Source organism: Cornus florida, unplaced genomic scaffold (assembly GCF_030987335.1).
Source record: "Cornus florida cultivar Cherokee Brave unplaced genomic scaffold, ASM3098733v1 CherokeeBrave_3.0.0_Hap2_Chr09, whole genome shotgun sequence".
NCBI lineage: Eukaryota > Viridiplantae > Streptophyta > Magnoliopsida > Cornales > Cornaceae > Cornus > Cornus florida.
Window position 1 is genome coordinate 33,628,008 of NW_026775579.1, and position 12,913 is coordinate 33,640,920.

The 12,913-nt window shown below is 37.1% G+C and overlaps 1 pseudogene; it reads left to right on the forward strand.

Annotated features, from left to right (window-relative positions):
- The first annotated feature begins 12,077 nt into the window (after positions 1-12,077).
- On the forward strand, positions 12,078-12,176 carry LOC132275790 (small nucleolar RNA R71; annotated as a pseudogene).
- Positions 12,177-12,913: the final 737 nt, after the last annotated feature.

Consider the following 12,913-nt stretch of genomic DNA (forward strand, 5'->3'; position numbering starts at 1 on the left):
TAAGGTGTCTTGTTGCATTCTACTTAAGTTTGAACCTTAAATGCATGATTGAGATTTGAGATTGATTTTAGTGATAATTTTGATCTTTTGAGGACTATATTGCTTAAAATTTATAAATTGCTTGACTTGAGAGTCCAATACTCCTTGTATGCTTTGTGGATGCCATTTAGGAGTAAATTTTTCGAAAGATTGATATCTTGCTTGCACTTGTGGTTCACATCATCTTGATTTTGTGATTATTTTGAGATTCACTTTGGGATTCTACACTAGCACAGGTGCACACTAGCATTCGTTTGTGGGGTACATGCTTTGTTGATTATTAAATTGGTTATATCCCAATTGAGCTAGTAGTGTATTGAAAGTTTTCATTCTTGATAAAGGTGGATAACAACCCCTTTTCACTAAGTAGCCGAGATTCTAGCCTCATCAAGTATTGAACTTCTCGCGCCAAAAGGTGGAGGGCCCAAACTCTAGGTTAATAATTGAACTTGCTAAAAAAAAAAAAAAAAAAGTTGCAAAAGCAATAAAGAAAGTGAGGACTTCTCCTAAAAGGTGAGAAGTGGGAAATGATTAGATGGATGTTGTCTTGATTTGTAGCCTAGTTGATTTGAGCTTGTAAGTCCGTAGGGGTGTTTGAACACCTAGTGCCCTAAAGCCGTCTGGTTTGGGAGTCATTGACCTAATGCTCGACCTCATAGATCGCTAGAAAGCTTAATAGGTCAACGCATTGCACCATGCTTCCATCCTTGATCTTAAAAAAAAAAAAAAAAAAAAAAAAAAAAAAAAAAATCAAGTGAAAAGAATAAGCGCACCTAGAACAATAAAGCTTTAATAAAAGGTCCACTTTTTGTCTTAATGATCGTTACTAGATTTGTGTTCTTGTTTGAGGGTAAGGATGTGATCATTTCTTTAGTTGGCTTAGATAGCAACATATTTGATGCCGGTCTACTCAAAAAGGATTATAGAGTTATTTTGATTTTCATGATTATTTTCTTGATGTGTGGAGGACCATACTTGCTTGCTTGATGTTGAAATTTTGGGAGATTGCTTGAAAATGTTTGAAAAATTGCATACTTGAGGTAGTTTTCTCCTAATACTTGTTTATAATATTGGTGCCTCCTTTGAAAGAATGAGCTTAATGTTTGTGGGTATCATTTCTGGAAACCCTCACGAGACTTCACTCATCCACTAGGGGTAACCTAGGAGTTTAAAAGGCTTATTGCATGTGCTAAGTGCAATCGTGTTCCCTACGAAAGTGGTGCTATATTTATTGCTTTCTAGTTCGTAGTTGTTTAGTTGTTCATTTCATTTATTTACTTTGTAGTTTATTGCTAGGGACTAGCAATTTTTAAGTTTGGGGGTGGGATGAACGCTGAAAAGTGCGCTTTTAAGCCCCTTAAGCTTCAGTGTTTTAGGACCTTTATCTATCATATTTTTCCATTTGAGTATTTATTTGTGTTTTTGTCTATTTCAGGTCAATAATGTTAAAATGGGCTAAAAAATGGTTTCTTAAGGCCTTTTTGGAGTCAAACTAAGTCTTAGTGATGATCCGGAGCAAAAAGAGGCTGATTTGGAGCAAAAAGAGGCTGATGCTGAAAATCTGCTAAGTTGGATCGATCCAACTTTTTCTGAGATCGATCAAAGTTGGATCGATCAAAAATCAAAGTTGGATCAATCGAACTTTTCTCTGATCGATCGAACTTTTTCTCTGATTGATCGAACTTTTGCTGGCAGCGAGTTGTCTTATTCCCGTGCGCGCCCAAAAGTCCACCTACCACATAGTACGAGATTAGATATTTTTGGAGCTATATTCCTGACTTAGTGACTAAGAAAAGGACCTTCTATATAAAGGGAAGTGACCCATTTTGTAAAGAAGCTTTTCATTATTTTACTTTTACATTGTAATTTTAATTTCTCTCTCTAGAAAAATTAGAGATTAGGGTAAGAAGAAAAGAGGGAAGTGGATGCACATCTCAAAACCCATCTCTGGATCCACTTTCTCTCCATCTCTAGAGCTTCAAAGAAGAAAAAGAAAAAGAGGAAGAAGAAGATGGAGCCATATTGAGAGCTTGATTTCATGACCACATCTACTTCCTCCATGATTCGCTAGATCTACACTTTGGGCTTAGATGAGCCCTAAGTCTTGTGTAATCTAAACCCTTGTATTTCTATTTTTGGGGATTTATATATATATTGTTGTGATTCGTGTTCTAACCTTGTGAATTTCTTGAATCTTGGTATATTTCTATGATTTCTATGGTTTAATTCTTCCTATTAATTCTCTAGTTTATTTACATGTCTATGTGTGATTAAATTAGGAATTATTTCTTACGTGATTCATATGGATTAATTCTTTCTATTGATTCTCTATTTGATTACATGTTGTCTTATGTGTGATTATTTGGAAATTAATCTCTACACTAGTTTTTCTATATTAATTGTATGTCTATGTGTGGTTGATTGAAAATCTAGTGATGGCTAAGCATGGGTTTTTATTGAATGGGTTTGTCAATTAATTTGACGGTTTATACTTATGTTTGATAGGTTGTTCTACAATTTAATTCATACTTGTAGATAGGTAGACAATCTATGCTTGCTTAGATATTCCATGGCTTATTATTGCAAATTCCATGATTCTCTAGATTGATATGTGCTACAATTGTTGTTACTTATATAGGTCATGCTTAAAATTGATGGGTTGTGCTACACTTAGTTTAGGTAGACAATTCATACATAAATTAGATAGTCCATGCTTAATATTACAATTGGTAGTCGCATTTTGTTCACAACAATGTATTCCCCATTAATGGAAAACAAGTGGTTAATTACACGAGCTTAGTGGTGATTCCAACACCCTAAAACCTTTCTTCATATCTCTTAAATCCTTATCTCTAACTAGTTTACTTTACTTGCATTTTAATTTCATTGCACCTTAGTTTAATCAAACCAATCTATCTCCTTTGTAATCAATTGATACACTAAAGTTGAAGTTAAATTCCAACACGTATAATCCCTTGGGACGATCCCTACTCACTCTTACTACGTTAGTAATAGTGTTGGTAGTGGTTTTTATAAATTTAAACTTGACTTAAAAGGCTTTTCTTGAACCGCACATTCACTACATTATTTTGGCGTATAACAAGCGGCCTCGTCACATGCTTGTGGAAACAATCACACACACTCACTATTATTGCAACATATGTTTTTCCCCTCACTAATTGTGAATTGAGTATATAGAAAGGTGATACTTAGTGGTGATCTCTAAATCCCAAGATCTCTCTCTCTTGTTTTCTCTATCCTTTAATTACTTATTTTATATTGATCTTGTTTAATCTTAATTGTAGTTTAATCAGCCAAACAACCTACCTTTGATCACTCGACCTACTAACCCTAAGTATTATTCCATTACTAGTAGCCCTTCAATCCCTTGGAATGATCCCTACTCACCCTTGCTATATTTTTAGTTAATGGTAGTAGTGGCATTAATAAATGTAAAACTTGGCTACATTGCACATTCATTATCTTTTGTACATCTTTTAGACGTTGGTGCGGCGACAACACCACTATCTAAGCCAACTAAAGAAATGTTCACATCCTTACCCTCAAACTAGCACACAAATCTAGTCTCGATCATCAAAATAAAGAGTAGACCTTTTATTAAAGCTTTATTCAACTAGGTGCGCTTATTCTTTTCTTTTCTTTTTTTTTTTTTTTTTTTTTTTTTTTTGTTTTACTATCCTAAGGATCAAAGATGGAAGTATTGTGCAATGTGTTGATCTATTAAGCTTTCTAACGATCCTTGAGGTCGAGCGTTAAGTCAATGACTCCCAAACTAGATGGCTTTAGGGCATTAGGTGTTTAAACACTCCTAAGGACTTACAAGCTCAAATCTACTAGGCTACAAATCAAGACAACCTCCATCTAATCATTTCCCACTTCTCACCTTTTGGGATAAATCCTTACTTTTTTATTACTTTTGCAACTTTTTTTTTTTTTTTTTAATTCAATTATTAACCTAGAGTTTGGGCCCTCCACCTTTCGGCGCGAGAAATTCAGTGCTTGATGATGCTAGATTCCCAACTACTCAATGAAAAGGGTTTGTTATCTACTTTTGTCAAGATGAAAGCTTTCAATACACTACTAGCCCAATTGGGATATAACCAATTAAATAATCAACAAAGCATGTACCCCATAAATGAATGCTAGTGTGCGCTTGTGCTAGTGTAGAATCCTAGAGTGAATCTCAAAACAATCACAAAATAAGATGATGTGAACCACAAATGCAAGCAAGATATCAATCTTTCGAAAAATTTACTCCTAAATATCATCCAAAAGGCATACAAGAAGTATTGGACTCTCAAGTCAAGCAATTTTTAAATTCTAAGTATCATGGTCCTCAAAAGATCAAAATCATAGTCCAAGACTCTCAAATCATATCATATGCATAGAAAGTAAGTGCAACATGTAAAGTATGCAAATGCACCCCCAAACTTAATCTGTGCATTGTCCTCAATGTGTAAATAAACAACAGATAATGGAAAGAGTATACCAAATGGGTGAAGCACAATGGACCCGGCAACGGAAGCTTAGCTTTGAAAGGCACACCCCCAAACTTAGATTTCGAAAACTTGTCTGAAAATGGTTACACTAACAATTGTCAAAGCATATGCATCAATGATATAACTGAGGAGTGAAACTGAGAATTGGGCAAAAATCATGGCATTTATCAATGTAAAGCTCGGAACATCCAAAACTGATATCAATATCCAAAAATCCATAGATAGAAAATAAATAATGCAATATCAGATATCCAGAAAATAATGTATCAGTGAAATGTAAACAATAATACCCACAAATATCCAAAATATCCAAAAATATCCAACACAAATATCCAAGCAATATCCAAAACCAGTGTAAATGTCAAGATAGTGCAGAAATATCACAGTCATAGTAGTGCAGATATGAGATAGGTAATGAGTAGGAGAGAGAGAATATGGAATCAGACGGTCGGATCTGGAGTAATCATGTCCGCAATATGCTGCAGCATGGTAGACATCTCGGTGCTATGGCGAGTGATAGAATTTGTAAGGTCAGTGCGCAGTGCACCTAGCTCACGTTGCACCTCAACTACATCTGCTCGCAGCTCTTCTGATCGGCAAACTTGATCATCTTGTCTCCTACTAAGTTGTCATGTCTCCTCACCAGGTCATCATGCCTCCTCATGACATCGTCGTGCCGCCCAGTTATATCAGCTCTGAAAGTTATGAAATTGGTGCGCAGCTGAGCTACCTCTGATCTGTAGCTAGAATTAGTGCTGGTATTGGCTGTCGGCTCAGTAGGAGGGGTATGTGAAGGGCCAGTCTGTTGAGATGCACCAGGTACATCTGGCTGGGAGGTAGAACCGGAAGTAGTAATGCGACGTCTCTGTTTGGGGGGAGATCTATCTGGTGTATCATCATCTGGAGCATCGCCTGCTGCAGCTGCCTCTACTGCTGCTCTCTGCTACTGTGCCTGAAGTCTCTTCATATCCCTGTTGGCGTTGTTCTTGCGGCATGAATTGAAGGTCTTATTCCATTGGGTCAGATCATAGGCTATCTTGGATTGCTCTGCATTAGGCTCTAGAATCTCCTTAGGGTCAAACTAATACCCCTGGTCTAGAAGTAGCTGTGTAATCAAATAGGCAAAAGGTAAAGGCCAAGTCTCTGCTCTAGTGTTGTGCGCGTGGTGCAAGTTCTTCCAGAACTTGTGCATGAGCTCCCAAATAAACGCAGGAATAGAGATCCAATACCCCTGATCTAAACAATATAAAGCCTGAAATATCCCCTCTCTCCTCTGAGTGTCATGACCGGTAGGGAATGCATTGAGGTGCAACACAGAATCGAAGAACCAGTACCAGGGATCAATCTCGACCCGGCCTGTAAATGTATACCCTTCATATACTATCTGTGGTGATAGTGTAGCTACCATGGTCAGCTTGGTGGGAAATAGTGGATGTGTAGGGTACAGAGGCTCCTGAGTATCATCAGCCAATGAAGAAGTGTAGGGGCATCGACTAACAGCAGCTATGGCCGGGAGAGAAATATCGATCTCCTGACCGTCAATAGTAGTGTGTAGAAGAAGTCTGTCATCCTTATTTATCCGAAGGCACTAGTAAAACAGAGCAACCAATCGGGGGTAGACGACTGTGTCTGCTGGAGTTATGATGGCATCAATGCCCCGCCTCACTAACTCATCATAAGACCACTTGGTCTGGTCCAAAGCGGAGAAGAGATCTCTATCAAATTTGTACTCAGTCTCTCGTGTCTTACTGGCATAAGACTCAGCGGGGACCTCTCAGATAATAGTATGCTCGACATCTATGGTAGAAGGCTCAGACTGGACTGTTGCCGAAGATGAAGAAAATGAAGACTTTGCAACTGGAGATGGAGGCTGTGGAACTGTGTGGACTCGCTTCCTAGCAAGAGTCTTTCTTCTACGCTGCATCTGCAAAAACATAAGTATAAATCAGTGCACAGGTAGAAAATATGGTAAGCAACTGATAAGGAAACACAAAGCATGCCTAAAACAGATAGAAATGGCAAATAGACAAATAGGATCATACTTGTGCAAGAAGTGATTAGGAAAGCTTTAAGATCATCATTCTACATGCCTGAGTTAACAAAACAGAGCAGATATGCAATAATGGCATAGAGGGTAGAAAAGTCACATATGGAACAGTTGGAGCAGAAATATGATTTACAGGACAAACATAGGCTGTTATGTGCATAAATGATGCAACGTGCATTCACAAACCTAAAACTCAAGTAGATGCTACAAAGATAGGACAAGTAGACCCTATGATGACATCATATCAATTCCTAAGCAAGAATGTCTACAAGTGCAACAGTGAAGATCAAATATAGTAAGCAGAATGACATGGAGTATATATGCATGGCAACTGTCAACCTAGGACTCAAGAAACAGGCATGTCATGTAATAAAGACTAAGTGAAATGTACGGTTGCAAAACACGACAATCCAAGGCATGGTATAACAAGCAAGTTCAATAAAGAATCCTGGACATGGTATGCAACTAGATGGCATATATCAAAATGATGCACAAATAACAAGAACTCCAGACAAAGAAATATCCTATAGTGCAGGCAGCAAAATCAACATCTTATGATCACTCATGGCTTGTGACCTTATCTAACACACAAATGAAGCAGAGAATGGTTAAATACAGAGAATACAAGAAGCTTACCATCGGGAAGTCAGAATCTGGACCGGAAAGAACCTCGGTCATCAAGAAGAGATCACAAGTGGATGATATCAAAATAATGGCATGGAAACAGATATTTTGCAAAAAAAAAAAAAAAAAAGCATAGTCTCAGAAGAGTCAAGTCAAATGTATGTCAAAATCTTACTGAAACTCGAGAAGAGAGACTAAGGCCAAAGAATAGATACAACATCCAAATTATGCAGTTGAAATTCCAAAAATCCATAACACACCCCCAAGCTTAGTCAGAAATCAGATTTGACAGGTCTCAAAGTCATTTAGCACAAGAAGATCAAAATCATGATAAAGAAGGTTAAAAGACATCAGACTATGCCCTATCATGGCAAGAATCAAGAATTATATCACAAACAAGTTCAAAGGCACTTATCATTTTCAAATGGATTCAAAGGAATCAAATGGAACAAGCTTCAATTCAAGCACGGGCATTTTGGTCAACTTTAGAATATCTCAACACTTTTGGGATAAAATTGGAATTTTTAAAAACTTTGGGGTCAAGACATTCAATTGTATTGTAGAAAAGCTTCATGACAAGAATCATGCAATGAATGAAAATCAATTGAAGGAATCATGCAACTCAACTTCACATTTTTTTTAAACCAAGTTCAAAAATTTCCCTTTTTGTTTTTAAACCTTTGATACCCAACAAGTATGATCACAAAGCAATTTAACAATGAAAGATCATTTTACCAAAATAATGCACTCCATCCAATCAAAACTTTTCAAAGAGGTCCATTTGAAACATTTTTATGCATTGAAGACAAGAATTATCATTTTCAATACTAAAGCACAAAATCAAATCAAATCATGCTTGCAATCAATTTAGGCAATTTAGATCACATCTATGCATTTCACATTTAAGTCAAGTAAATGAGACAATGTGGAACTATGCTCATAACAATTAAAACTTTGCAATGCCATTTCAAAATCAACATCAACATTTCAACTTTGAAAACAAGTTAAACATTTCTTTCTTTTCAATTCAAATAGGATAGACAGAATAGATAAGGAACATGAATCTATGCAAGTGATAAGGAATAAGTGCCATGATGTGAAACATGCTAGATAGTATAAGTATAAAATGCATCCAATGTGGAAAACATAGGTATTAGGCATGTATGAGAGAGCATGAAACACAAGAGATAGTGTGTGAGATGTGTGAAACAAATCTGTGAAGTTCGATCGATCGTAAAAATGTGAGATCGACGTAAGTTCGATCGATCAAGAATAAGTGAGAACGATCTGTTACAGATCGATCAAATAAAAAGTTCGATCGATCGAACTGTGAAGTGAAACTCGAAAAGTCACAGATCTGTGATGTGGATGGCACGGGGCCTTCATGAACATGGTTGTGGGCCCATCTACATAACAAAGCATTCAATTGGGTCACTTGATTCGGCCCATATTCCAAAATCAAATCAAAAACAAGAAAAGTACAAAAACATATATACATATATATACACAGAGCTCAAAGCTTCATCCATGGCAATAGGCATCATGAAAAAAACCTAGATCTAACATTTAAAGCATGTGTTCATGAAATCGAAGCTTGAAATCACAAGAGTAGGATTCGGATCTCACCGGAATCAAGAGAGAAATGGAGATACGAAGGGGGTGAGATGTGAATCAAGATCTAAGAGGAGAGAGAGTAACAAACACGATGGACCTCACCGGAGACGGAGAAAATAGGATGTAGCGGCGAAGGATAAACGAGGGTCTAAGATCGATTATTGTGAAATCGATCGAATGACCCTGAATCGATTTTTAAAAACATTCCCTTGCCAGTTCGATCGATCGGACTGAATCCTCAGATCGATCGAACTGACATCGTTCTCTCCTCTTAAGTGACAAAGTATTTTTGGGATTTTTGAAAAATAAAAAGTAAAAATAAATAAAATAAAAAGTAAAAATATTTTTAGGATTTTTTTGGATTTTTGAAAAATATTTATTTATTTAAATTATTTATTATTATTATTATTATTTTATATATTAAGAAAATAAAAATAAAAATGACAATAAAAATAATAAAATAATTTTTGGAATTTTTGAAATTAAGAATTTAAAACAAAGTCAAAATAAAGTCAAGATTGAAAAGCAAAGAACAAAGATCGATCACTCCAAGATCGATCTCAGAATACCTTCGATCGATCGAGAATGGATAGAATTGAAGAAATGTTCGATCGATGAGACAGAGAGGCTTTTGGATGCTGGTGGATGCAGGTTGGAAATTTTTCTAAGTGTTGGAATTGCAGATCGATCCAAGATGAAGTTGGATCGATCGAAGAACTAAAGATCGATCTAGGAACAAGTTCGAACGATGGGACAGAGAGCTGAAATATGCAGGTTTTGTTCGAACCATTGGACAGAGAGTGATTTGGATGCAGGTTTGATGCAGGTGGGAAGTTCGATCGATCGAACTCATTTTGAGATCAATCGAACTTATGCAAAATGCTAAATTTCAACATGAAAGTGCATATAATCCTAATTACAGTTCCTAGCAATGCATATGAACCCAAAGCCAATATCTAAACTTCGCAAGAAATGAAATTAAAGATATAAATGAGGGAGAAATAGGGTTTTGACACCCTACGAAATGTCTTGCTAGTCTTTAACATCTCTAGCAAGACGTTGGGCTCTTTTTAGCCTGGATCAAACATCTTGTAGTGCATCCCCTCCTCAATGGGGTGATAAGTGCTTTGAACTCCACCCAACAAATGGTTCTTTAAGGAACTTATTGGATTAAGCTCAAAAGACGTTTTCGGTCCTTGGTCAAGACAATCTTTGGGCTTCCACGCCCTTTCAAAACAAGATTTTGAAACAAATTTCTTTGGTTTCAAGGTTGAAGATGGACTTTTTGGAACTTTGGTCTCGCACAAAAACTTAATTCCTTCACATTTAAGGTCATGACATTTCTCTACAACATTCACTTCTTCATGCTTGTCAAATAAGTTGGGGGTTGGATTGAAAATATTCAACTTTACCTTCATATGGCCAAATGAGATCTTCATTATCCCCGTCCTACAATTAATGTTGGCATTCGTGATTGCCAAGAAAGGACGGCCAAGGATAACGATAATTTGGCTCTTAGGATTTGGGACCGGTTCTGTATCAATAACAACGAAATCAACGGGAAAGAAGAATTTATCAATCTTAATCAATACGTCCTCAATAATACCCCTAGGCTTTTTGATGGATCAGTCAGCAAGTTGTAAAACCACCGACGTCGGTTTCAAGTCTCCTAAGCCTAATTTGACATATACCGAGTATAGAAGAATTTAACACCTCCTCCTAGGTCAAGAAGAGCCCGATTAATGATATGATCACCAATAATGCATGAAGTGGTAGGTGAACCGGGGTCCTTAAACTTTGGAAGAGTGTTATGCTGCAAAATTGAGCTTACTTGCTCGGTTAAGATCACTTTCCTAGGTGTTTGACTTTTGTTCTTCCTCTTTTGGGGGCACAAGTCTTTCAAGAATTTGGCATAAACCGGAATTTGCTTGATTGCATCCAAAAGTGGAAGATTGATTTTCACTTACCTAAACACATCCATGATTTCATTTACTTTGGCTTTTTGCTTGTCAATTGAAATGGATCCTTTTAAGGCATCCGGAAATGGAGCTTTGGGCTCAAAAACCTTTTCAGAAATTTTCTTTAAAGTCTCTTCAACACAAGAAGTTTTCAAATCATTTTGCAAATCTTTCTTTTCAAAATCACTTTTCAACACATTCTCATTTGAAAGATCATGCATATGCAATAAAGGAGAAATATGATATGAAACGGGACGGGTGTCAACTTGTGGTTGCACCGGTTCACTCTCTTCATTAGACATACCCACTTGGTTTTCCACAATCTTTCCACTTCTCAAGGTAGTCACCGCATTGACATGCTCTATTGTGTGACCTTCCGATGAGGAATGAGTCTCCACAACACATTGTTGCTTTTGTGGGGCATTCAAAGGCATTTTCTCTTTCTCTCTTGCATTTAAAGTACTAGTTATTTGCCCTACTTAGGTTTCTAGCTTTGCAATGGATTGAGAGTGAGAATAAAGTAATTGTGTGTTTGCCTCTAGAGTGCCCAAAGCGGTCAAAATTTTCTCTTCAAAAGCGGGACTTCTAACATTTCCTTGAGAATAAGATGGTTGATTAGGAAAATGAGAATTTGAAAATTGGTTTCCTTGTGATTGGTATGATGATCTAAAACCTTGGGAAACTTGGCCTTGCATTAGAGGTGGAATGTACTTTCCTTGAAAACCACCTTAGGAAGGATTTGAGCCTTCCCCTTGGTTTTTCCAAGAGAAATTCGGGTGATTCGTCCAACTAGGATTGTAGTGATTGCCATAAGGATTGTTCCCTTAATTCACAAATGTTGCATTTACTTGTTCATGATGCTCACTTTGCACATGTCCATGAGGACAATTGGAAGTAGAATGTAAAACAATTGAACAAGTCATACATGTCTCATTAGATGCATGATGAGAATGGTTAGGGAAGGAAGATACTTGATTTACCGAGTTTTCATTGATCAAGAATTGATCAAACCTTTGAGATAATGATTTCATCTCGGCGGCAATTTCACTAGAGTGGTCAACTTAATGTAAGCCAACACTCTTCCTACCACTAGAATTTCTACCATTCTTCAAAGATAAAGTAAGATGCAAAGAATTTTCACTCATGCTCTCATAAAGACGCCACACGTCATCCTCATGCCTATTAATGTAAGAGCCACCCATGGAAGCATCAACCATGCCCTTGTAATTATCCAATAAGGTCTCAAAGAAATATTAAACTACTTTCCATTTGGGTATGTCATGATGTGGACACTTCCTAAGCAATTCATTAAAGCGTTCCCATGCCTCATGAAATGTTTTCCCATCCCCATGTGAAAATTCTTGAATTGAGATTCTCATGGCATTGGTCTTAGAAACCGGATAGTACTTCTTTAAGAACTCTTGTTGCATTTCTGCCCAAAAAGTTATTGAAAAAAGGTCTAAGATTGTTAAACCAATATGTTGCCTTGTCTTTAAGGGTGAATGGAAAAAGTTTAAGCCTTAAAACCTCTTCCGGCATGTTCGTGTATTTCACGGTGGAACATACTTCAAGAAACTCATCCAAATGCTTGTAAGGTTCTTCACTTGAAAGTCCATGATAGTTAGGGAGCATTTGAATGGTTTATGGTTTGATCTCATAGTGGTGTGCTCTAAATGGTGGCAATTGAATGCATGTGGATGCATTGTATTCATTAGGCACATAATGATCTCTTAAAGTAAGGGGAGGATTAGCAATTGGAGGTGCAACATGGGCACCTTGATTGCCTTGGATGATGGGAAGTGGTGGAGCATAGATTGGCCTTGGCATTCCCAATGGGACTTGGCCTTGTTGTTGTGGTGGATGAACAAATGGCCTCAGCATGGCTAATGGAACTTGCATGTTATCATGATGCACATTGGGGTGGAGGATGCTTTGTTGGTCTATGTAACCAAAGTCCTCCACATGGTCCTCATTGTGTCCTTCCATTGATGAAATGGATGGACTAGAACTACCTCTTCCCCTAGGGTTTCGAACAATGGATTCAAGATGAAAATTTAAAGGGACGAGAGTTGGTCTTAATGATCTACGACCATACATGCACAATGCAACAC